Raw genomic sequence first — 27,316 nt, forward strand, 5'->3', positions numbered from 1 at the left:
ACATATACAAAGTATGATACATTAAAATATTAATGACTTCTTTGAAGTCTTAAGTTTATTATTAAAGACAGATTCAGAAATAGCTTTCTAAACTATAAACATCTAGAGAAGTGTGATTGCTCTATTAACCTGTTCCATATTGTCTTTTCTGCCACTCAGGAGCTAGCCTAAATGTAAACTGGGTATATTGCACATATTTTGGATTATATATGCGAAATATTTTTAAACAAATATTCTTTCAAAAGACAATAAAATTATTTACATGTACTTCTGTGTGTTTTATGAAGTAAATATTAGCAATAATAGGCTTCATAGATAGCTATTTAAATGTGAAAAATATCTTGCCATTTGCCATTAGGCCACTTAAAAGAAAAAGAAAAAGTTTCTAGTCATGCTGTAAAATTTGGGATGGACGCCTTGGAAATCCCTAAGGTAGAATTAGATATTTTAGAAATGGAACAAAGTCTAAAAATCACTGAGCCTCTATCCACATTTTATAGATGAGGAAACGGGTTTACAGTTATGTTAAGGGTTTTAAGTACTTCAAGTAATTAGTGACATCGTGCGATTTACTTCATTACCCAAACTCTGAGCCTGGGTCTTTTCCAACTTCATCATATTTTGCTGTACTCACTGTGAAACAGGAGAGTTCCCTGACCCCACCCCCTTGCAGGACATGCAACAGGGGCGTAGCTCTCTGTTCAGTCACCACAAGCTCAAACCCCTTACGGGATGGGAAGCATGCAGATGGGCAGTTGCAGGAACTGAGGGGAGCTCTTCTGGGCTCTGGCCCCACAGCAGCATCTAAGGGTAGGTGTCTGAGACTCCCAAAGCCCAAGTGGGTGTGTGTTACAGTGCACTCTTTTAGCTTTGCCATCCATGGATGGCTTAAGGGTTAACCAGCTCAGTGGACCCTCTGACTTTTTGCAAGGGCAGGGGACCACTGTGCCAGCTTTCTGTATCCCAAGATCTTGTCCAGCGTCCCAGAAAACTCGGGTCACACACGGACTTGAAGATTGAATATGGGGGTTTTATTGAGTGGAGGACGCGGTTCTCAGCAGGCTGGATGGTGGGCTGGACAGGGAATAGAGTGGGAAGATGATCTTCCCCTGGAGTTTGGCCATCCAGCAGCTGATTCTCTGACTGTCCCCAACCAAACTCCTCCTAACATTCCTTTTCTTCTCATCCTCTCTGCCACACCATTCTGTTGTTTGTCTGTTCATCTCCTCATCTGCTTCTGGAGCCTGGGGTTTGGGATTTATATGGGCATAAGATAGGGGGCGTGGTGGGCCAAAAGGCAACTTTTTGGCTGCGAAAATAGAAATGTCTGTTCTTACTTGGGGCTGTGGGTATCCAGGCTTAAGGGTGGGGCCTTTGCCAGGGAACCACTCTCTTCTACCTAGTATTTCCCTGTCTCCTGTCCATATCAACTGGAAATCTCTTACCTGTTCATTATAATTTATCAAACTAAACTTTCAAAAAAATGCATTTTTAATTTTTCATATAGTTAGCATTACTCAACATTTCAAGAATATCAGTAATTTATTAAAATTCCACTAACTTTACTGAAGAGCTAATAATGTGATTTAATTTCCTGAGTTCAAAGAAAGATTTTGATGCAGCAAAATATACGTTCTCTAGCCTTGGTTCTCTACACACTTAACGGTTCTTGTTAGGGCTATGGATTTAGGAATTTCTATTAAAAGAATTTTTTCAGAGAAAGTCGAATACCACATGTTCTCAGTTACAAGTGGGAGCTAAATAACGTACACATTGACACAGAGGATGGAATAATAGATGTGGAGACTTGGTGGGGGGAAGGGATGAGAAATTACTTAATGGGTATAATACCCATTAATAATACACTATTTGGGTGATGGTTATAGACTTCACCACTATACAATGTATTCATGTAACAAAAATGAACTTTTACCCCTTAAATTTATGCAAAAAAATTTTAAAGAGATTTTTGTGTAAAGCAAATCTTAGTATCCACAAGAGACTAAGAGCTCCCCTCTGTTTCTCCTCATCTTACTTTCTCCCTCAAAAGGATTTTCATCTTTCGGTTGTGATACAAAGTAGCATATATTAGTGGTAATAAATCATAATTTTGGGGGGAAGTGTCTATTTCTGTAATGAAAAACTATCAAAAGACTTAAAGGACTGTTTCGATCAGCTTTAGGTCATTAAAACCAGAGGTTTTTTCAAAGATGGTTTATAGACTATTTACTGCAGAATTACCTAGGGCTCTTGTTGAAATGGGAAATCTGGGTCCAATTGTAATCCTACTGAACTTAACTTTTAGAGGTGAGGCCCCCAGTTCTACATTTTTAACAAGAACTTCAAAAAAATTTTTCTTGCATAAAACTATTGAAGTTTTTGAAGACAGTGACAGCTTCATATTTGTCTTAGATCTTCATTTTTCATTAAAAAATGTCTAGTACATAGTCCGAAACTAGCATTTAATTAATTAAACAAAATTAACTCTGACTTCAGTAGGAACATGGGGGAGGAATGGAGTCCATAGAGAAATGGGGAAGAGAAAACTCAAATTCTTGTATTTTTTTTATTTTTATTTTTGGAGATAGGGTCTCACTCTGTTGCTCAGGCTGGAGTGCAGTGGCACCATCTCTGCTCACTGCAACCTCTGCCTTCTGGGCTCAAGCCATCCTCCCATCTCAGCCTCCTACGTAGCTGGGACCACAGGCACACACCACCACATCTGGCTAGTTTTTGTATTTTTTAGAGGAGTTTCACCATGTTGCCCAGGTCGGTCTCGAACTCCTGAGCTCAAGCAATCCACCCACCTTGGCCTCCCAAAGTGCTGGGATTACAGGTGTGAGTCACCATGCCCACCCTTAATTCTTGTCATTTTATGGGAGATGAAGAATGTCACATATATCCCATCCTAATTCAGGAATCCTCCAGACTATGCCCATGTATCTGTTTATAGGCCCATTCTGAGTACCTATGATATGCAAAAACTCCACCAGCTGGAGACATGCTTCTCATTTGATCTTCAAAGCATCTCACGACTACACTAGTTTTTTCAAATGAAATAATTGAGGTTTGTTCATATATTAAAGGACTCGATTACATTCTGCACCTAAACAATGATGCTAAGACTAGAAATCAATTATATTCGAACCTCAGTTTAAGTATTTTTCCTCTAACTTTGCTACTTCTGTCACTCTTATAAATTGCTTTTTGTATCTCTGATATACATGCACATTTAAATGTATTTATTTCTCCATAGATGGAAAATCTTAAGAACTAGAATTTATAAATTTAAATATTTACAATATTAAAAGATATTATGGTATATATTAACGTTCTCATATAATAACATATATAATTCATACTTATATTTTCAATAAACCTAAAATTAGCACATTGGAAAGTATAGTTCTTTAAACTGATGTTAAGATAACTATATTAACATCTTTGTAAGACAACTTCTGAGCATAACATTATTCAGGATTAAACAAAATATTTTTCCTTAAAAAAACAAAAGGAGGCTTCATAGTTTGTGAAAATAATGCATATTGCTCTGTGTTGAAAAACTGTTCCATACATCTTGTTTATTACTTTGCATATTGTATTAGTTTCCTAGGGCTACAATAACAAAACACCACAAACTGAGTAGATTAGAACAACAGAAACATATTGTTTCACAGTTCTGGAAGCTTGAAATCAAGGTGTCAGCAGGGCCATGCTCGCTCTGAAACCTGTAGGGGAGTCCTACTTTGTCTCTGTCTAGCATCTGGGTAATTCTTGACTTGGATCTGTGTAATTCCAGTCTCTGCCTTCATCCCGGTGTGGTGCTCTCCTTGTGTGTGTTTGTGTGTTCCCATGATCATCTTCTCAAAAAGACACCAGTATACTGGATTAGGAGCCCACCGTATTACACTATGACCTCATCTTAACTAGTTACAAAGTTCCAAATAGGGACACATTCTGAGGTACTTGGAGTTATGATTATAACATATATTTTTCTTTTGTGAGGGAGGGATTACAAGTCAACCCAAAATACACATGAAAAAACAACTACAGCAACAGCAACTTCAATGGTAATTCCAGCAATGGTTTTCCAATGCCGTTTTTGATGATTCTTCAGAAACATGTTTTAGTCATTACTATTCTTAGTAATTGCTTCTACTTTCACTTGGCTAAATTCATCAGCAGCACACAGGGAAAGTATTTGCATGCACTTGACGCTATATTTGAAATCCAACAGAAATGACAAGTTCTTATATTTTTTAAAAAAACTTCTGTTTAATCAGTGGCATGCTCAGAGATAAGTCAATGTTTTAATTAGCTAAAAAAGACTCTTCCTATTATATTTCAACACCTAATCAAATAAGCACTGCACTTTGTGGCCAAGAACTATAAGTACAATTTTCATGAGGACAAATTCATTTTTAAAGTGAAAATGCCTATATATTTTTCCTTTTATAAAAGAAATTTGAACCAAATATGTGAATATGAAGAGTGAAAAAAGGTCAGGTGTGGTGGCTCATGCCTGTATCTCAGCACTTTGGGAGGCCAAGGCAGGTGGATCACCTGAGGTCAGGAGTTCGAGACCAGCCTGACCAATATGATGAAACTCCGTCTCTACTAAAAATACAAAAGTGAGCCAAGTGTGGTGGCGAGCGCCTGTAATCCCAGCTACTTAGGAGGCTAAGACAGGCAAATCACTTGAACCAGGGAGGCAGAGGTTGCAGTGAGCTGAGATCGTGCCACTGCACTCCAGGCTGGGTGACAGAGTGAGACTCCATCTCAAAATAATAATAATAAATTAAAAATAAATAAATAGTGAAAGAAGGCTTTAATTCTAATTATCTCATTTAACTGTTCCACATGCATCCTCTCCCGGCCAGACTGACCTATGTGTTGCCATAATTGCTATTCCTATTACCACATTTCTTTCCAACTACGCTCCACCAAGAATGTACTTTTTAGCCTCTATTCCCTCTATTCTTCCTTTTCTTCAAGGCACAGTTTAAATGACATCTTCAGCATGAACGTGCCTATTTCGAGAATCATTCTCCTCCTAAACCTGCATCACAATAATAGTCACAGTACTCAGAAATGGTACATGTAGATTTCTACAAATATTTATGCTTCTTCACGCCAAAGTTTAGTGTGCTTGAGATTCCAGTAACAGCACTGTGGTTAAGAACACAGGCTCTGCAATTAGACAAACTTTTCTATTTCATGATTGACTTGTGTGGCAATGGCCATATTACTTAATCTCTTCAAGTTTGTTTGCTCTTATACAAAATGGGGATAATAAAGTAATTAATGTTGTAAGGCTAATGTAACAAATACTGCACATGCTGTTGATGCTAAAACATGCTAACTTGAAACTGTTGGGCATTAGGAATTATATACATTCATATAAATATTAGGTTGGTGCAAAAGTAATCGTGGATTTTGCTTTTGCACCAACCTAATATTTATTTCATCTCTGTTAAATAATTGCACAAACTACTAATATCATATATAATTTTCTTTACCACAAAACGTCCATGTTAAAAAATTACAAATTTAACTTATTTTCATTTGTTCTTTGAATAAATGTTTCTCTCCCTTTTAATAAACCAATGGGTAAAAGACACAACAGAGGAAGAACCGAAAAATGAATGAATTCACTAGAATTTTGTTACTGTATTTTACTTGACAATAGGTTTTTTTAAGTGTTGGAAATAATGAGGAAAGTAATGTTAATAGGGAGTTTCCTCATGTAGCAGATCATTACAGCACGTTCTCAATATAAGCTTCTCGGTTAGTCCAGGTGATACTTGTAAATTTGTGCAGAAACGTTTTTAATATTAGTGTAAAGGAGCTATAAAGGAAATATTTATGAAACACTTCTGGGGAAAATTATTAGCGACGGAAGGAATGTAAGCTAGCAGGAAATGTAGTATAGTGGAAAGAGAAATGAATTTAGACTCAGCATTGGAGCTAAACCGCCACTTAAGAGCTGCCTGACTCCAGTAAATTGTATCTCTTCTCTGGACCTTATTCTTCATCTGTAACACTGAATTTAATCACCATGGCAAATATATGACATTCAGTGTTCTGACCTATAAAATGTCTTTAAAAACCACCACTTATGCCTTTTAATACCCTTCCTTCTGAACCAGGACCTAGCTTTAGCATTTTTTTAAATATTATACTTCAGACAGACTCTATTTTTTTATTATTGTTAGATGCTACAAAGTGTTAACTTTATTAGCTGCCCTAATTATGGGTAAAGTATAATGGTTTTATTACTTTTCAAATTCCATATTTTTATTAGAAATACAGTCATGTGTCACTTAATGATGGGGATATGTTCTGAGAAATGCATCCTTGGGTGATTTCCTCATCTTGTGAATATCAGACTGCACTTCCACAAACCTAGGTGGCATAATCTACTACACACCTAGGCTAAATGGTATAGCCTATTCCTCCTAGGTTACAAACCTGTAGCGCATGTGACTCTACTGAATGCTGTAGGCAATTGGAACACAATGGTCTTTGTGTATTTAAGCATATCTAAACATAGATAAGGTAAAGTAAAAATATGGTATTATAATTTTATTGGACCACAGTCGCATATGTGGTATGCTGTTGACCATAGGTCATCAAGTGGCACATGACTGTATGCTAAAATTGCACTATTATAATATGACTTCAGATTTCTGGTGTGAATACTGAGGTTATAAAATGTTTTGCATTTAAAACTCCATAAAATATCCATTATCAGAAAATAACTTTGGATATAATTTTTATGTGCTGCTTTTAAAATAAGAGGTACAGCATGATACAATATTAATATATGAATTCAACTACTGACAGTGAGCGCTTTCTCTTTCTCTCATTACAAAACTCCAACTGACAGGTACACTTTCATCACAACTCAGCTTAAGGTATAACTTCTCCATGAAGCTTTTAAAGATTAAGCCAAGTAAAAAATTTTAAAGATCAGAAAGTGTATAATAAGATAACAGAAGACTGACCACACAATTAGAAGACATGAAATCTCAGATTCAATAAGAATAAACTGAACTCTGGCAACAAAAGCCAAAATTGACAAATGGGATCTAATTAAACTAAAGAGCTTCTGCACAGCAAAAGAAACTACCATCAGAGTGAACAGGCAACCTACAGAATGGGAGAAAAATTTTGCAACCTACTCATCTGACAAAGGGCTAATATCCAGAATCTACAATGAACTCAAACAAATTTACAAGAAAAAAACAAACAACCCCATCAAAAGGTGGGCAAAGGACATGAACAGACACTTCTCAAAAGAAGACATTTATGCAGCCAAAAAACACATGAAAAAATGCTCATCATCACTGGCCATGAGAGAAATGCAAATCAAAACCACAGTGAGATGCCATCTCACACCAGTTAGAATGGCCATCATTAAAAAAACAGGAAACAACAGGTGCTGGACAGGATGTGGAGAAATAGGAACACTTTTACACTGTTGGTGGGACTGTAAACTAGTTCAACCATTGTGGAAGTCAGTGTGGCGATTCCTCAGGGATCTAGAACTAGAAATACCATTTGACCCAGCCATCCCATTACTGGGTATATACCCAAAGGAATATAAATCATGCTGCTATAAAGACACATGCACACGTATGTTTATTGCGGCACTATTCACAATAGCAAAGAGTTGGAACCAACCCAAATGTCCAACAACGATAGACTGGATTAAGAAAATGTGGCACATATACACCATGGAATACTATGCAGCCATAAAAAATGATGAGTTCGTGTCCTTTGTAGGGACATGGATGAAACTGGAAAACATCATTCTCAGTAAACTATCGCAAGGACAAAAAACCAAACACCGCATGTTCTCACTCATAGGTGGGAATTGAACAATGAGAACTCATGGACACAGGAAGGGGAACATCACATTCCAGGGACTGTTGTGGGGTGGGGGGAGTGGGGAGGGACAGCATTAGGAGATATACCTAATGCTAAATGACGAGTTAATGGGTGCAGGAAATCAACATGGCACATGGATACATATGTAACAAACCTGCACATTGTGCACATGTACCCTAAAACCTAAAGTATAATAAAAAAAAAAAAAGAAACAGGCAAATTGAGAATTCTGTACATTTCAAGATCAATAAAACTGTTTGAACCCTGAAAAAAAAAAAAAGAATAAACTGAACTCTACGCTCTTTACAAAAGACATACCTAATACAAAAAAATGACAAAAATCTAAGAATAACATGATAGTTTTTGATACCAGCACTTTGGCTGACAAGGTATTTTAAGTGATTATTTAACTGAAACCACTTACCAATTGATATAGTTTGGATGTGTGTCCCCTCCAAATCTCATATTGAAATATAAACCTCAGTGTTGGAGGTGAGGCCTGGTGGGACATGATGGAATCATGGGGGCAGATTTCTCATTAATGGCTTAGCATCATCGCCCTTGGTTCTGTCCTCATGATAGTGAATGAGTTCTGTGATCTGGTTGTTTAAAAATATGCAAAACCTCCCTGCTTACTCTATTGCTTGTGCTCCAGCCATGCAAAGTGCCTGCTCCCCCTTCACCTTCTGCCATGATTGTAAGTTTCCTGAGGCCTCCGCAGAAGCAAAATAGATGCCAACATCATGCTTCCTATACTGCCTGCAGAACCATGAGACAATTAAACCTCTTTTCTTTATAAATTACCCAGCCTCAAGTATTTTTAATAGCAATGTGAGAACAGACTAATATGCCATGTTGGATACAATTTAGGAAAGCATATTTTTAAAACTTTCCATGTGATGTCAAAATCATCATCATCATCATCAAGCCAAAACCAGCGTGAAGTTGGAAACCAAGAATGAAGCATTGATGACAACTTTCATTATGTCTTCATAGTCTTGTGTAACTTAAATGATACAAGGCAAAATCAGGAGTCTTCTTCCAGAAGAAATCCATCTTGCAGCTCTGGGCTCCCAACTGTCTAAACATACTGTAAATATGAATTAGATACAGCCACCTTGCTGCTATGAAACAGTAATAATTGTTAGCCACCCATCATATGGTCCAAATTCCAATGATATGTTATTATTTATAGAAATCCTTGACACATAGTTCACTGAGGGACCTGGCAGACGAAAACCCAATCATTTGGAGAAACCGATGGTTATTCCAGGATTTAGAAAATTCCCATAAATGAAGCTCCAAGGCATATAATCTCACATTCATAAAAGCACAGAACACTAAAAGAAATAGAAAAAAAGACAACAAAAACAGCTATCTGCAGATCAGATGAATGAAGACTTCAGACACAACTGCTATCAGACAGCATATAAAAGAAATATGTTTTGTATGTTTAAAGACACAAAATAAGCAGATAAAATATAAAATAAAAACAGAGTATAATAAATTACCAAACAGATTTGATAAAGAGCCAAATAGAACTTCTAGAATCTAGAAATGCAAAACTAATCATTAAAACTATAGAAAGAAATTCTGAACTGGAAGATATTACATAGAATATAACCCAGGTGGACATGGAGACACCAAATATGAAAGGCAGGTTAAGTGTCATGGAAGATCCAGTGAGAAGGTTTATAGGCCTAGGAAGAATAGGGAAGGGAATATGACCGAATCCAGAGAGGGCAGCTGTGAGGAAAGAGCTGCCTGACAGGAGCTGTGACCTTTAGTAAATGGCCTATCAGCCTGGCAAAGAGGGACTAATGGAAATCAGTGCCCAAACTCACTGTCTCATATTATTTGAACATATTTGGAAACCAGAGTACAACACAGGTCATTGACACAGTCCCTACATGTCGTCCTTTTAGGGAAAGAGTAAATGAAGAAGATTCAAAAAACATTATCCAGAACAATATACAACTGAGGTTCCAGAAGAAAATAAGGAAGACAATGAGGTGGGGGAAAAATTTAAAGAGAGAATGACTGAGAATTTTTCAAAATAGATGAAATATTCAATTATCTAATACAAGAGCTCAGGAAATTCAAAGCAGGCTAAATAAGAAGAAAACAGTATTGAGTAAAATTATGAAAAACAGCAGGTCATATATGAAAACAAATATGATTAAAGGGAAGCTAGCCAGGAAAATACATCATCTTTAAATAAGCAACAGTTTTACTGACAGCTAACTTCTCAAGAGCAACAGTGGAAGCCAGAAAATGGTGGAACACAATCTTCTATCTCCTGCAATAAAATAAAAGTCAACCTGGAATTCTACAGTCGGTGAAAATATCATACATGAAGAAGACAAAGAAAATTTCGGAAAAAGACAGATTTGCTATCAATAGAATTACTCAATTAAAACAGTAAAGAATGTACTTCAGGCAAAAAATAAAATTATCCCACCTAGAAGATCCTAAATACAGGAAGAACTAAAATGCAAGCAAAATGTTATATATTTGGTGATATTTCAATAAAAATAAGACTATAAAATTATTATAATAATATTTCAGGAATGAAAAACTAAGAAAACTAAAATACACAATAAAGATAGCATACAAGTAAGGTACAAAATAATTGGAGATAAGGTGATTGAAATTTCACTGTACTGTTTGGAAGGAAGGTTGAAACCCTGAAGAACTTGCTCTTGATACTTGAGTTTAAATTTGACATATTAACCATTTAGAGTAAATGCTAAAATAATGGTACCAGGGTGTATAACTTCCAAACTAGTAGAGGAAAATACCAGAATAGAAAACCAATCAATTAATACAAAAAAAGTAAGAAAACAAGAGACAATTAATATAAAAAAGAGGACAAATTGAAAGTTTCAAAATACATAAAGCAAAACATACAACTGGAAGAACAGAAATATAGAATTAAAGTTAAGGATGTTAATACCTTATTTGAATAAATGAGAGAACAGATAATTAGAAAATTAGTGGAACACGTAAGCAACAGTATCAACCAACTTAAAGTAATTGACATTTATAGAGTATTCCACTAATTAATACCAAACTATATATTTCATTCAAGAGAATGTGTAACATTTACCAAGACAGACTATATTCTGGGTCACAAAATAAATCTTAAAAGATTAGCAATAATACAAAGTATGTTCTCAGACTATGATGAAATTATATTAAAAATCAATAGTACAAAGATTTTTAAAAATCACAACCATTTGGAAACTGAATGACAGATTTCTAAATAACCCATGGGTCAAAGAAGAAAGTCAAAACAGAAAATTGAATATATGTTCAACTAAAAGAAAATGAAAACAAAACATTACAAAATTTTGGAGAATCCTACTAAACCAGTTTTTAAGGAAGATTAATAGCACTAAACATCTATATTAGAAAAAGGGGAAAAGATCTCAAGTAAAATACTTCAACTTCTTCCTTAAGATATTAGAAAAATAAGGGCAAATGAAGCCCAATGTAAGCAGAATAAAAGTAATAATAAATAGAGGAGAAATCAATGAAATAGATAATTGATTTAAAATTCATGAAAAGCCATAGTCCAAAAGTTAGGGATTTGAAAATATCAACAATATAGATAAACCTTTGTCCAGCTTGTTCAGAAAAAAAATTGAGAGAAGACACATGTATCAACATCAGGAATGACAAAATGGCACAACAGACACTACATATATTAAAAAGATGAGACTTTTATGAACATTATCTATTAAGATATCATTAATAAATAAACATATAGACCCAGCAAGTAAAGGAAAACCCTGAAAACTTCTAGCTATATTCAGAAATGATATAAATAAGTTAGCTACATAACAAAGACATGCTGAATGTTCACAATTAGGTGACTGTAATTGGTGAGTTGTACACGTTACAATGTCTATGCAAATAATTTGTTCTGAGTATGTGCCATTATGGTGGTGTAAGAAGATAGTGTTTCAATGACTCTTTAATTTGGTGGTAGAGAACCTTCATGGATTGTGACAACAATCAAGGCTTTGAATGCATATGAACATGGGTTTGAATAACAACCCCACATACATACATATCCGGAAATTATTAGCCTCATGTATAGGTAACTCTATCATGGTGGTTTTATAAAATAAAATGAAATAAGAAAACAACAATGAGCCAAGTAAGACCCTTCTCAATTCCTTCTCTCCCTGACCCATTCAACCACTAGAGGAAAGCATCTAGAATCATAAAATAATCAGCATAAGGAAAAGAAGCTCAACTTCAGCAAGAATTGGATTCACCTATGTCAGTGCAATGTGGAGAAGGCAGAAAATTACCTACAGAATGGGATCAGATACCCATAAGTTTAGAGAGCACATGTCAGATAGCCCAATCATTCTGTGAATAAGAGAGATAGGACCTTTGAGCTGTGGTTCTGCCCATTTTTCTAGTAAAAGCTTTGACTCAGAGACAATATTATATCTATTGTTGTGGACTGAATATTTGTGACATAAGTTGAAGTCCCAACCCCCAGTGTGACTATATTTGGAGACAGGGCCTTCACAGAAATAAATAAGTTTGAATGAGGTCATGAGGGTGGGGTCCTAATTTGATAAAAATTAATGTTTTTATAGGAAGAAACACAAGCACGTTTTTTCTCTCTCTCTCTCTCTCTCTCTCTCTCTCTCTCTGCCTCTGCCTCTGTCTCTGTCTCTGCCTCTGTCTCTCTCTGCCACATGAGGATACAATGAGAAGATAATCTCCTGCAAGACAGGAAGTGAGCCCTCAACACAACCAGACCATGCTGGCACCTTGATCTCACAATTCTACCCTCCAAAATTATGAGTAAACGAATTTCTGTTGTTTAAGCCACCCAATCTACAGCATTTTGTTATGGCCATTTGAGCTAAGATATCTATAGTTTTAATTTTCATTCTATTAAGTAGTTGGTGCCTGGTGAAGGTAGATTACATATTGAAGGCCTCTTGTAGAGCAAAAACGCAAAATGTACATGAACTGAAAGGCCCTGCATTTTAGATTAATACAGGGGCGGGCATTGAGGGGATGTGCGTTGAACTTGCTGATGACCTTAAATTCTGCTTCTATCGTTTTTTAAGATTATAATTTAAGCTGCTGCGTTTCTCCCTGTTAATTATCTTCTTTGTCTTGCCTCTCCTACTCCGATAAAACAAGTAGTCAGTGGGTCACCAGAGTAATTGTGGACAGTGGAGAGAAAAATGAAACAGGAAGGAGTGAAATGCCATTTCAGTTGCTTTTTTTCATTTCATGTTTGCTTTAATCTCATATAAAAGTATAGAGGCTGAATATGCTCAGCAAATGATGTAGCAACTCATTTTCAGAAAACTTTTAAAAATTAATTTGTGCCAGGAACAGAGACTGATAGACTCAGCTTTTAACAAGACACACTCCCACTGGAATTTGGGATAAGAAATTCAAATAACTTTATGCCTATCAAAAATCAACCTGGGGATAGAATTCCATGAGCCTAATCAGGATTCTTGCCTTTGAAGTGCTCCTTTTGTTTCTTCATGCCTTTTCCCCTGGCATCCTTATTTCATGCACAAGATGATAAATATATAGGCATGTTCAGTGACCTTGTTCAGTCTAATAAAATTCCATCAAAGTCCAAATGAAGTGTGAAGCTAGTTAAAGGCTTTTCATTATTTCTTCACTTGCATAATGAAGTTATCCAAAAAAAAATCTTACATTAAAATGCTGAGGGTTTTTAGAAGACTTTGTATTTGAGAAAGTGCAGCATCCTTTCTTGATAAAAACTCTTAACACTTTAGCTCTAGAAGGAAAACATCCCAACATATTAAAGTTTATTTATTAAAATCCCACAATTAACATTATAATCAGTGGAGAACAACTGAAAGCTTTTCCACTAAGATCTAGTACAAGACAGGGATGCCCACTCTTACCACTTCTATTTAGCATAGTACTGGAAGTACTAGCAGGAGCAATCAGACAAGAAAAAGAAATAAAAAGCATTCAAATAAGAATGGAAGAAGTAAAATTATTTCTATTTACAGATGACATGATCCTATATGTAGAAAACCCCAAAGATCTACCAAAAGCTGTTAGATGTAATAAACGAATTCAGTGAATTTTCAGGATACATCAACCTACAAAAATCAGTAGTATTTCTATACACAAATAATGATCCAGCTGATAAAGAAATCAAGAAAAAATACTGTTTTTGGTAAAATAAAAAAATCAATGAATAAATATAGCCAAAAATGTGAAAGATTTATAAATCTTTATAAATTTTTAAATGTTATAAGTCTTTAAATTTATAAAGCTTATATACTCTCAGACTTATGAGGGACATTATTATTGTCATCAATATTATCAGTAAGTGTTTATTGAGCCTGCATCAATATAATGAGATAGCATTATCTTTTACAATCACCATGGTTGTAAAGATTAAATGAGACAATATACGTGACAAGGCCAGGCACTTAATAAATGTTTACTAAATATTAGCTTACTTATGGTTCCTTCCCTCAAAAAGCAAACAGTCTGTTAGGGTTGCCCAATAAATTCTTGACCATAATGAGATATTGATGAAAGAAATTGAAGAAGATACAAATAAATGGAAGGGTATATTATATTTGTGGATGGGAAGAATAATTAATATTGTTAAAATGTCCTCCCTACCCAAAGGAACATGCAGAATTAACACAATTCCTATCAGAATTCTAATGATGTCCTTCACAAAAATAGAAAAACAAATCCTAAAATTCATATGAAACCACAAAAACCTGAAATAGACAAACCAATACTGAGAAAGAAAAGCAAAGTTGGAGACATCACACTTCCTGATCCCAAATTATATTACAAAGCTATATTAATTTAAAAAGTATAGTATTGTCAAAAAAGACACAAAGGCAAATAGAACATAATAAAAAGTCTAGAAATAGATTCAAACATATAAGGGCAATTAATTTTCAATAATGTCACCAGGAGGACATAGTGGGGAACAATAATCTCTTCAATAAATGGTCTTAGAAAACTGGATTTCTACCTGCAAAAGAATAAAATAGAACTCTTAGCTTGTACTACACAAAAATCAACTCAAAATTGATAAAAGACATAAATATAAGACTGAAATTATTAAACTCCTAGAAGAGAACATAGAAGTGCTTCTTGACATTGGCCTTGACAATGATTTTCTGGATGTCACATTAAAAGCTCAGGCTACAAAAGCAAAAATAAATAAATGGAACTACATCAAACTAAAAAGCTTTTGTACAGCAAAGGAAATACTCAAAAAATGAAAAGCCAATCTAGGTACTGGGAAAAAATATTTGCAAAACAAACATCTGGTAAGGGGTCAATATTTAAAATTTATAAAGTACTTTTACAACTTGGTAGCAAAAAACTAAAGTGATTGAAAAATGGGCAAAGAATCTGAACAGCCATTTCTCCAAAGAAGACATAAACATGGCCAACATGTATATGAAAATGTACTGAACATGACTAATAATCAAGGAAATACAAGTTAAAACCACTATGAGATATCACCTCACACCTGTAAGGACAGCTGTTACAAAAAAGATAAGAGATAGCAAATGTTGGTGTGGGTGTGGAGAAAACAGAACCTTAGTATATTGTTGGTAGGAATGTAGATTGGTACAGCCATTAATTAAAAATTGAGCTACCATACAACCCAGTAATACTTTTTCTGTGTATATATCCAAAGGAGATACAATCACCACCTTGTAAATATATCTGCACTCTCATATTCATTAAAGCATATTCACAATAGCCAAGATCTGGAAAAAATTCAAATGTCATATATCTGTATGTGTACATATATATACAGTTTGTGTATACACACACACAATAAAATTTTATGCTATTTGCCACATCAATGATGGGCCCACAGAACATTATGCTAAGTGAAGTAAGCCAGACACAGAAATAGAAATCTTGCATGATCTCACTTTTATGTGGAACACACACACACACACACACACACACACACACACAAACACATACACACTCCTACAGTTGACCCTTGAGCAATGTGAGGGTTAGGGGTGCCGACCTTATCCACAGTCGAAAATCTGTGTATAACTTTTTACTTCCTGAAAACTTTACTACTGATAGCCTACTGTTAACTGGAATCCAATAATATAAAGTTGATTATGACATCTTTTTTATGTTATATGTACTGTACAAAGAACTTAAATACAGAGAGATAGAAAATTTAACAGTGGCTACCATTATCACAGGGTGGGGAGGCATGGCCGACAGACATAGGTCAAAGGATAAAAAAGTAGCAGCTATGTAGGATGAGCCAGTTTAGAGATCTAATGTACAATATGAAGTTAATAAAACTGTTTTGCATTAAGGATTTTTGCCAGATAAGTAGATTTTAGCTTCCCTTGTCACAAAAAAGTAACTACGTGAGATGATAGATATGTCAATCTGCTTCATAATAACCATTTTACTATCCCATATCATCATATTGTAAACCTCAAACATATACAATACAATTTCTTTAAAAAATTAAAGTAAACTTAAAACATCAACCTGGAGATAGAGTTCCATCAGCCTACTCAAGACCCTTGGCTTTGAGGTGCTCCTTTTGTCTCTTCCTGTATTTCTCCTGACACCCTTATTTCATGCACAAGATGATAAATACATAGGCATGTTCGGTGAGCTTGTCCAGTATAATAAAACTCCATCACAGTCCAAATGAAGCGTGAAGCCAGTTAAAGGCTTTTCATCATTTCCTCACTTATATAATCAAGTTATCCAAAAAATCTTACATCAAAATGCTGAGGGTTTTCAAAAGACAGACTATAGATTACCAATAAAATAACTAGTTTCTAAATGTGGTCTTATTTTAAAATGTGTTCTTTTGGGATAATGGCAATTCATAAACCCCCAAAAGAGAAACATATGTTTTTTAAAGTATGTAACATTAAATAGTTATAGAAGCAGAGAGCTTTCAAAGGCTCTCTATAATTTAATGGTTTTAAATCAGTTAAAGTCGAAAATTATACAAAACCATGACCACTCAGGACGGTGGACACTGGTCTTGGTGAATTAAAAATCTATCACTTTTGCAAAATGTCCATTACCCTTCATTCAACAACAGTAACTCATGCCATTTTCTGGCCAGTTTTTCTTGCTCTTACTGCTCTCTGTACTTTCAGCCTGCTTAATTGGACTCAGGTGAATTTTGAAAGCCAAAATTCTCAGCTATCTTCCCACAAAGGCAGATGTACAGGGAAACCGCCAAAAAGAAAAAATGAAAGGATAACAACTTAGGTCCTATGAATATAAGCCAGCTCTTAGAATTAAAATTTAAATTTTCCATAAATTTGATGAAAATAGTAAACACATCTCAAAAAAATTTAGTGTGCCATTCTAAGAGCATAATGAGTTGAACCACACTGTCGTGGACACACAGCTTTAGCATATTTTGCAAAGGTCTACTTTTTCATGAAACTTAACAGGTATTAACTGCCTTTAATGAAAATATCTTTAGTTCGTGATAAATGGGTGGTAAACTTCAAAACTTGTTTTAGCTTATATACTCTCAGACTTGTGAGGGACATTATGACTGTCATCAATAATATTATCAATAAGTATTTATTGAGCCTGCATCAATATCATGAGATAGCATTATCTTTTACAATCACCATGGTTTTAAAGATTAAATGAGACAATATATGTGACTATGCTGGGCACTTAATAAATGTTTACTAAACATTAGCTTACTTATGGTTCCTTCCCTCAAAAAGCAAACAGTCTGTTAGGGTTGCCCAATAAATTCTTGACCATGGTGAGATATTTCTATGATTTTGGTGGGAGAAGTATTCCCAATGACGCTGTGGGAGTAGGGAAGGGCAGAGTCATTTAAATCTGATTAGAAGAAATTATACTTCAAATAAATTTTGAAGGACATATAAAAGTTAAATAGTAGGAAAAAATTTATTCAAAACTAATGGACGAAATCCCTGTGGAGGTGAGAAGAAATGTGATCAGAACACTGGAGGGAAAGCCATTAGAATATCCTGGTCAGCATGTTACTCATGTTCACAGGTCACAAATATTCATGAGTAATTATGACAGCTCCTATGTATGTTCATAAAGGCATCAAAGAAAATCTGACAAAATTAATTTAAAATGGAATAACTAGTTATTGTTGGTTACTTATAGAGACCCCAAATTGGAAAAAACATGTTTTTCATTTTATAGTAAACAATATATTTAAATGTTCATTTTTTATCATTCAATAAATATTGCAATTAATTGAATGCTAAGTACAGACTACCAGAAAAATGTTTTATGCACGTATTTGCCCTTAATAGTACTTTTGTTCTTTTATAAACACCTTTATTTTATTATTTATTCCAATAATTCCTTTCCAATGTGAATACTGAAAAACTTGTAAATTCCATCATCATAAGTGATACAAAGAGCATGTGATTATTCATGAGCTTGAGTGTTTCCATTACTATAAGTTACTGTTAACTTAGAAAAATGACTATATAATTACGCAACATTAACAAGAATAATATAGAGTAGTAATATAATATATATTTGTTTATGTCTACCCACTTGATTTGAAAGTGTATGGCTTGGTGCCATTATCAAATGTTTATCATACTATGTAATATTAAGTGAAATAAGTGATTAGAAGATTATAGGAATGATTCTCAAATAATAGCTAAAAATTTTAAAATCAAAGTTATTACACCATTAAAAGAAAAAAGTAGGAATACATTATTTTTTCCAAAGGTTATTAAGGAAGGCACACAAATTACTAGAGCACCAAGCCTAAAATGAATTTAAGTACACTTTTGAGGAATAATAAACTAAAAAATAAAACTTATCATCAAGGTCCTCAGTATACTGACTTTTCCTGTCATCCAAATGCCTCATCTCATTGGAAACTGGGCTGAGGAAGAAAAGGCATTCAGCCTTTTAAACTTTGGTTCAGAAGATTTCTCAACAAATATTGAAATCTAAGCTTAAGAAAACAATAGTAATACAGCAAATCCAATATTTCTTTCATTTTTCAATTATTCTATTAAGAATGACATTCTGATTTGACCAAGTTTATTCCATTTTGTTGGGTAAAATTTATAGTGAGTGCTGTCCTTCTGGCCGGCACCCAGGTCACTAGGTCATAGCCTGTCTCTCCAACATGGGGTAGAATTAACATGTCAAACCACAACCTCTGTGGCTCAATATGGAGTCTTTACACTAATCATGTCTATTTACCCATCCTCAGATCCTCCTTTCTTGGCTACCCCTCATTTTCTCTACTCTATAAGAGCAGAAACTATGACATCATCTACGTGGCTTCATTATTTCCCTAGTGCCTAGAACAAAGAAGATGAGTGAATGTGTTTAATAAAATAAAATGAAAACCTATAAACAAATTAAATTCTTGTTTATGAGATTATAATCACTTTATAGGTGGTAAACAAGGTATACCTTTTCTCATAAACAAGAATTTGCTTATAAGCTTCAATTTTATTTTATTAACCAAATTTACTTATCTCACTTATCTTACCTTCTTTGTTCTAAGCACTAGGGAAAGAACGAAGCCACTAGACGATGTTATAGAACATTAAATTATAGACAGAAAGATCTTTGCAAGTTACAAGTTATGTAAGTCTCCCCTTAGTTACATACACAGAGATGCACAAATTCATTATCTTGATCCCCACACAAAAATTTTTTTAAAGAAAATTAAAGGATAAAAATCAAGATGAAAAATATGTAAATAAATATCTTAAAGTAATTTTAGGAAGTTCAAAAGAATTATTTTTTTGTGTCAGGTTATGATAAAAGGACACTTCATAAAAAAGTCACTATAGGTTGGGCGTGGTGGCTCACGCCTGTAATCCCAGCACTTTGGAAGGCCGAGGCAGGCAAACCACGAGGTCAGGAGACCCAGACCATCCTGGCTAACACGGTGAAACCCTGTCTCCACTAAAAATACAAAAAATTAGCCGGGCCCACGTGGTGGTGGGTGCCTGTAGTCCCAGCTACTCGGGAAGCTGAGGCAGGAGAATGGCGTGAACCCAGGAGGCAGAGCTTGCAGTGAGCCGAGATCACGCCACTGCACTCCAGCCTGGGTGACAGAGCGAGACTCCGTCTCAAAAAAAAAAAAAAAAAAGTCACTATAATAGTTACTTCACACAATTCTTAAAACTGAAATCTAATGGAGTAAAAATTTGATAAACTACAATGTGCAAGGTTTGAGTACAAAAGAAACCAAATACATATTTCCAAATATTTAAGTTTTGCATTTAAATCAACACTTAGACTTTCTGGAACAATTAAACACACATTCCAGAACAGATTAATATTTTGTCCTGGAAAATAATTTATTCTTGAAGTCTATAGTAAGAACACTAATGGCAAATATAATTTATTTAAAAGATGATCAATAAAATTAACAATTGGTTATAATTTGGGCAACCCAATTTTATTTGCTCCAAAATGCATATTATTATGACTGTTTTTTCCAGTTATTACTTTCAAACCAAAGATGAGTGAGGTTGACTACTTGTACTGAATGTCATAAGTACAGATTACTTTTACAATAGCAAATCAGACAAATTGTTAGATTAAAATAATAATGGCAGATGCGATTTAATATTGTTTGGATGTGTTTCCCCTCCAAATCCCATGTTGAAATGCAATCTTCAGTGTTAGAGGTGGGGCCTGGTGGGAGGTGTTTGGGTCATGGGGGTAAATGACTCATAAATGGCTTGGCGCCATCCTCACAGTAATGTATGAGTTCTTGATTTATGAGATCATGTGAGAGCCGGTTGTTTAAATGAACCTTGCACGTCCTCCCCTTTCTCTTGCTCCCTCTCTTGCCATGTGACATGTCTGCTCCCACTTTGCCTTCTGACATGAGTGGAAGCTTCCTGAGGTCCTCACTAGAAGAAGATGCCAGAGCCACACTTCCTGTACAGCCTACAGAATCGTGAGCCAAAATAAACCTCTTTTCTTTATAAATTACTCAGCCTCAAGTATTTCTTTAGAACATTGCAAGAGCAGACTAACACACAATTCCTTTCCTTTCTGATTCTTAAAACATGTTTCCCAATTTTATAATAAGTGCCATTCTATTGTTAGAAAGTATAGCTAGGGAGGTTAAAAAAAAAAGTAATTACTCTGTAGAAATTGTCTCACACTATAAGGTCAACAAACTTCCTAAAACATGTCCATTAGAAAACAGTAGTCAATATTTCCTTCTGAATTAAAATAAGAAATTTCAAAGATAATAAGGGTATTCTTTATGGCTCAGCACATGCTGAGATTCAATGTGCAATCTTGGGCTTTATGTGTGACTAGTCCATAGTGAGAGGTGGGAAAAAACAATAAAAAAAAATCACCTGCATCAAAACTGACAAATTTCACTATAACCTCTCAGCTTCTTGGTTGCCAGTTACACAAGTAAAAGAGTGTTATGTAAGTAATGGGGTTGATTGAAGTGAAGTAAATACAGAGCTTAAAAGTGAGCATTTCTAGAAAATATTGTTTCCTTCCTAGCTTCCTTCCTTCTGCCCTTTCTAAAATTATTTATTAAGCACTGTGCACCAGATGTGTTATTCAGCATTAGAAATATGACTGTGATGTTGCTCAGAAAACAGAAAGGACTGCAGGGTGATTGTGGAGTACAAGTGAGGAGGGGTACGAGATTAGGAAGGCTGGAGGAGCAGTTCAACCTGATGGTTGAATTTACTGAGATTGTTTCTCCCAGTTTTCTCTCTTCAGGTGCTAGAAAACCTCAGTAGTCAAGTGTTTTGATTAAGCTTATAGGGATTCATTTTTTCTACTGGGTTAAAGGTGCAAGGGAATGTAATCTTATGTTGTTCTAATGTATTTGTTTTAAAATAGATGCATTATTTAACAGTAGTAGATAGTTGTATAGCTGTGCCTAATACCTACATAAACCTCTTAAAAAATACCATAAAAACTAATTCTGGTAAGTTATTAAGATAAAAGAGTCATGCTTTTCATAAGCCACTACTAATTAGCTAATTGTTCATCATTTGAGGAAGAGAGTTTTGTTTTGTTTTTTTTTTTTTTTTTCATAAAAATTGGCTATGAGATATCTTGGGTTCATCCAGATGGTGTATGTAAGGACAAAAACTGTAAAGCCTTCTATTTAGGATATGTTTTGAACTGTGAGCAGAGCAGAAAATCCTTAATGCATACTGTAATTATCCTAGCTCTACTTCTTACTATCGTTGTCACCCTACACAAACCTCAGCCTATTTAAGCATTAATTTTCTCATCTTTGTAGTAAAGATAATATGTGTCTAGATTTGTGCAAATGAAATAACAAATGTGGATTACTTGATATAATGGCTAGTAATTAATTCACTGCAATTATGACGTTTTATTACAAAATTATCCACAATTGAATTATCCACAATTGATTTATGCATCTAAAAAGCTAAGAAAATTTAAGCCTTCAGGGTATAAATCTAAATATAAATATCCACAACCTTGCCCCCTATCCTCCCGTAAGTTCTCACATTTGTTCTAATGGTAAAATTTAGGTCTTCTCAATACTATTTACTGTACTTTTTTTCCCAAGGCAATATAATTTCTATATAAAATTAATCTATGATAAGATTCCATTATGATGGTTAATTCTATGTATCAACTTGGCTAGGCCATGGTACTCAGTTGTTCCGTCAAATCCCAGTCAGCTGTTGCTGTGAAGGTACTTTGTAGATGTGATTGACATTTAAATCAGAAGACTCTGAAGTAAAGCAGATTACCCTCCGTAATGCAAGTAGACTTAATCTAATCGATTGAAGGCCTCAGGAGAAAAGACTGAGGTCCCTAGACGATAAAGGAATTCTGCTTCCAGTCTGTCTTCGGACTGAAGACTGCAGCACTGACTCCTGCCAGAACTTCCAGCCCACCACCCTGCCCTGCAGTTTGGGGCTTGTTAGCCCCAGTAATCATGTGAGCCAATTCCTTAAAATCTTTCTCTCTCTCTTTCATCCCCCCACTCCCCAACACATATGCATTATCTTGGTTCCGTTTCTCTGGAGAATCCTAATACACCCCTGTAATCTTTTCTAAATTGTTTCTATTTGGACCTCAATAACCTAGCACTGTTCCTAAATTTAGCAATCAGCCCTCATCAAGTCAATCATCAAAAAAGCAACCTACATTTGCTGGAATATAGGGATAAAAATGATTTTTAATATCAATCTATTGATAAGAAATAAAGAAATAAACTCAACACCTAAAAGTTTCAAAAGACCTTTGAATATCAAAAGGTATTATTAGTATGGCCTGAAAAAACCTCATAACATCTCATTTAACTCAAACCTTTACAGTTACTAAGGCAAACCTGACTAAATACAGTCACTGTGACAGAAATGCCAAGGGTCGCATGCAACAGACATAATCATTTTATACTTGGTCTTCACTAATGTAGTGTTAATTGTAATATAGTCATTGGTGCTTGCCACATGCACAGACATAGAAGCAAAATAGTGTCAAATATTTAGTATCATACAGCACTACCAAAAGGTATCAAATATATCAAATATATTTGCTACGGATTTTTTTTTCTGTTCAGACTGATACATATCACAAGGGAAAAAAATAGTCATCCCATTTTTAAATGATTTCAGGTAATACCAAACCCCTTAGTAATCCTAATATTTAATTGGCCTAAAATTAACTCCCTAGTGACAAAAAAGATACAGGAGTACAGAATTATGAAATCAGAGAGCCAAATAATTATCAGAATTAATATGATCCTACCCTAAGAATTTGGGAATCTAAGATGCAGCTTTTCTGAGATAGAGATAGTCCATTTTTGTGTTGCTAATTTTATTTTTTTCACACAGCTGCCTCATGGAAATATCATCATTAGATCCACTAGCAGGGGCTTTAATTTTATAGTCCTTCTATGACACTAAATAACCAAGCGATAGGTTTCTCAGGAAACACACTGAGTGTCTGAAAAAACTCACTCTGTGAATAACCATCAAGCCTTCTGATTCCTTAATTTTATTCTTAGATTTTTCTTGATTTTTTTCTTAAATTCAATTTGTTATTTATCTGAATACCTTATGTGCTCTCTCTCTCTCTCTCTCTCTCTCTCTATATATATATATATATATACATGAATGATAGAATTAGGCATGTTTCTTATCCCCATGGAAACGACAGCTTAATTAAATGATTTATACAGGCTTTTCTGATATATTACTTCATATAGCCCTTAATAGTTTCAAGTGTACTGCAGTGAAGCTAGACAGGAGTAGGACATTTTTGTTCTTCTGTGCTGTACCTCTGGCATCTGGAACAATACTGGCACATAGAAACAGCTCATAAATCCTGACCAAGTGATTTGATCAATGAATAATCTCACATACACTATTTTATACAAGTAACTTTCCTATGGCCAAAAGAGAAATCCTTTTGTAAATAATAAGACCAAGACGTAAAGAAGTAATTTACCAAAATCACACAATAAATAAGGGACAGAACTGAACACAGAATCGAGGTTCTTTGATTCCTCAGCTGCTGCAATTACCATGCACAGAGAATTGCATGGCTTGTAAATGACAAAGGAGATTATTGTGGAATGAAGTCCATGTCATCTACTCTTTCAGAGACTCAATATAGATTTTTTTTTCTGCTTTTAAGGTAAAACTAAGGACAAGTTCTTTTTCCTCTAACAAGGTAGGTTTTTTAATGGAGAATGCAGACTTACTGGATATGAGTTAAACAAAAGCAAGCTTTAATATTGATAGCAGTAAGTGACACACTTAAGAAGAAAAATGGATGGTCCCAAACCCAGGGAAAACAAAGGGTTACACCTTTCATAATTTCAGGTAAAATGTCATGCAAACATGCATGCGGATTTCTCTCTCTCATCTCTCTATCTCAGTGTGTGTGTGAAAGTGAGAGACACACACAGAGAGAGAGACAGAGACAAAGAAAGTCAGAGACAGAGAAAGAATGTAGCTAAAAGTGTACTTCTGCATCTGTCAGATCACAAGAAGCACTGCATCTGCTTTGGTCTTGAGAGAGACAGTAATTCCACCATCATGAACCTGAGGTATAACAATTTGACAATCTGTCCTAGACAGAATGTCACTGAAACATGCTCTTTTATTGATCTATAACAGAGTACTGATGTGCAGCGATGGTCTTATTTTACACAGAAGACCTCAGTTTTCTGAAAATGCATCCTTGAACCCAATCACATTCAAAAAACAGTACATATATCTAAATTCAAATAACTTCAATATAATAAAGTTACATCATCTTGTTTGTAGCTTTGGACCTAGTGGTGTCAAATACTGTGTACTGTCTTGTTAGGAAAGGGGTAAAGTATTTGTACCAAGTAACTTTAGTTTGGAGATGCCTAACTCCCCACCTGCTCAACCTTGATACAGCCAGAATAGACAGAAAAGCCTCTGGACAGAGGTGACTCTTAAGCAGAGGCCTGACTGAGGAATAGACAAACACAAGGAGAAAGTGCAGGAGCAAAATTATGTGTCCAGTAAAGATCGGGGCTCTCTGGAGGAATATGGAAAGGTCAGCCTGGTTGCAGGAAAGAGTGCAAGATGGATATAATGTGAGGTTTCCTTACCTCCCTTAACAATTTTAATTAATGACGTAACAGAGAAACAATTATAATTGGGTCTGTGCTGTCCATCAGATCTAAGGAGCTCAAGCTCCTAGATTAAATCACTGAGTACCGATGGTACTATCTGGTATATGAACACTTCAATATCACTACAGTGTTAATTACTATGCCATATTTGGATGGGTTCGTGTTTTCTCTGTTAAAATGGAGCTTAAGGTCTAATAATAATAAAATTTTGACTTATTTCAAAAATACTGGTATATTTTACTATAGTAATTAAATTAAAAATATGCTTGAGCTTAAAAATAAAAATATAAGGAGAAGATAATCATACAAAGGTCTAGGGAAAATGAAAATTACCAAAACAAAGGAGAAGCCTTTCTCCCATGAGTTGACAAACCGTGCATCACAGTTGTTGGTCTTTCTTCCCCTAGAACCACCCTGACCCTGAGAGGAAATGATATCACCTGGAGAAAAAGTTCAGGGCTGCAGTTGATAGAGAACATCACGTGGCACGCAGACTCTCCCTGTGCTGGCGGGCAGTGTGGTTGTGGGATGAGACTATGTTCTCCTCCTCATACTGTTGCTGACCGTTTTCTGTTTCTGTAAGTGGCTTATCAGTGAGCACTGAGTTTGCCAGGGGCATAATCCCAGGGAGCAGAAGGAGCTGGTGATGAGAGAGGGGGAGATTATTTTTTTCCACCTTTTTAATGGAATTCTATAAAGGAAAGGCTGTGGTTTCCTCTCTACACCAGTACAGGATTCTGCACACAGTAAACTCTTATTAAGCTAAAATTATTAAAAAATAATAGACACCATTTGTCACGAGCTCTGTATTGTGATTTCATTTAGCATTAATTTCTTATAGCCATATTCTTATGACAAAGTATATAATACTTGAACAAACAAAAGAAAATAGTAGTAAGTTTATATGGATTAGTAAAGAATACACTAATACAATAATATTTAATAGTTTCAAAAACACAATATGCTCCTAAAGTGGTACAGAAACCACTGAAAATACAATTTGCCTAATTAATGTCAGTTGACGTAATAAACCTCACTTCAAAAAATTAATTACTTGGATTTAAAATACATACACACACATACATACAGAGGCTGTAAAGGGCACCTTAATGAGAAAACTTTGCACATTCAACCTTTCTTATAGGCTAATATGACAAATATCCTTTCTATAAGATACTATTAATGTGTCTTCTCATTTGTAGTTAATTACTCTCCATCTGGCAAAATCTCTTTTTTAAAAAAGAAAATTTTGATTTGCATAAAAACAATTAGATGATCTATAACCTACAGTAATACTGAACAAGTCAGGAAAAATACTGCTCAATAAAATTTTGCTCAGTCTAAAAATATGTTAATAATTTCCAGAGGGAGAATTTGAATACTGGCTAAATTTTTACGGCAAGGATTTACTAGGAAAAAATTAACTCCATACTAGATGGTAAAACTTCTGATGTTGGATATTTGAGTTCATTCACCACTGACTCTCTAGCAGTGACTTATCTTTGTACTTTGCAAATGCTGATTAACTGTTTCTTGATTGAAATTACAAGACTTTAATAAAGGTCATATCCTTTAGTAGTGAAAGCACTGAATTAAAAAGACAAATAAAATTTTCCCAATGTTTAATTGTGAAAAAATTTCATGATTAGGCACAGGGTTATACATTTTTTAATGCAGGAATTTATATTGAATTATGGCTTCTGTGCTGGTAATTTTATTGGATGTAATATAGAGTTATTAGATAAATTCAACATGTGCTGAATTTAA

General features: G+C 34.8%; 1 protein-coding gene across 1 annotated transcript in view; it reads right to left on the reverse strand.

Annotated features, from left to right (window-relative positions):
• The window catches only part of MARCHF1 (membrane associated ring-CH-type finger 1), an 861,096-nt gene that overhangs the window by 629,099 nt on the left and 204,681 nt on the right, over positions 1–27,316 (reverse strand). The window lies entirely within an intron of this gene.

Source organism: Nomascus leucogenys, chromosome 7b (genome assembly GCF_006542625.1).
Source record: "Nomascus leucogenys isolate Asia chromosome 7b, Asia_NLE_v1, whole genome shotgun sequence".
NCBI classification, from domain to species: domain Eukaryota; kingdom Metazoa; phylum Chordata; class Mammalia; order Primates; family Hylobatidae; genus Nomascus; species Nomascus leucogenys.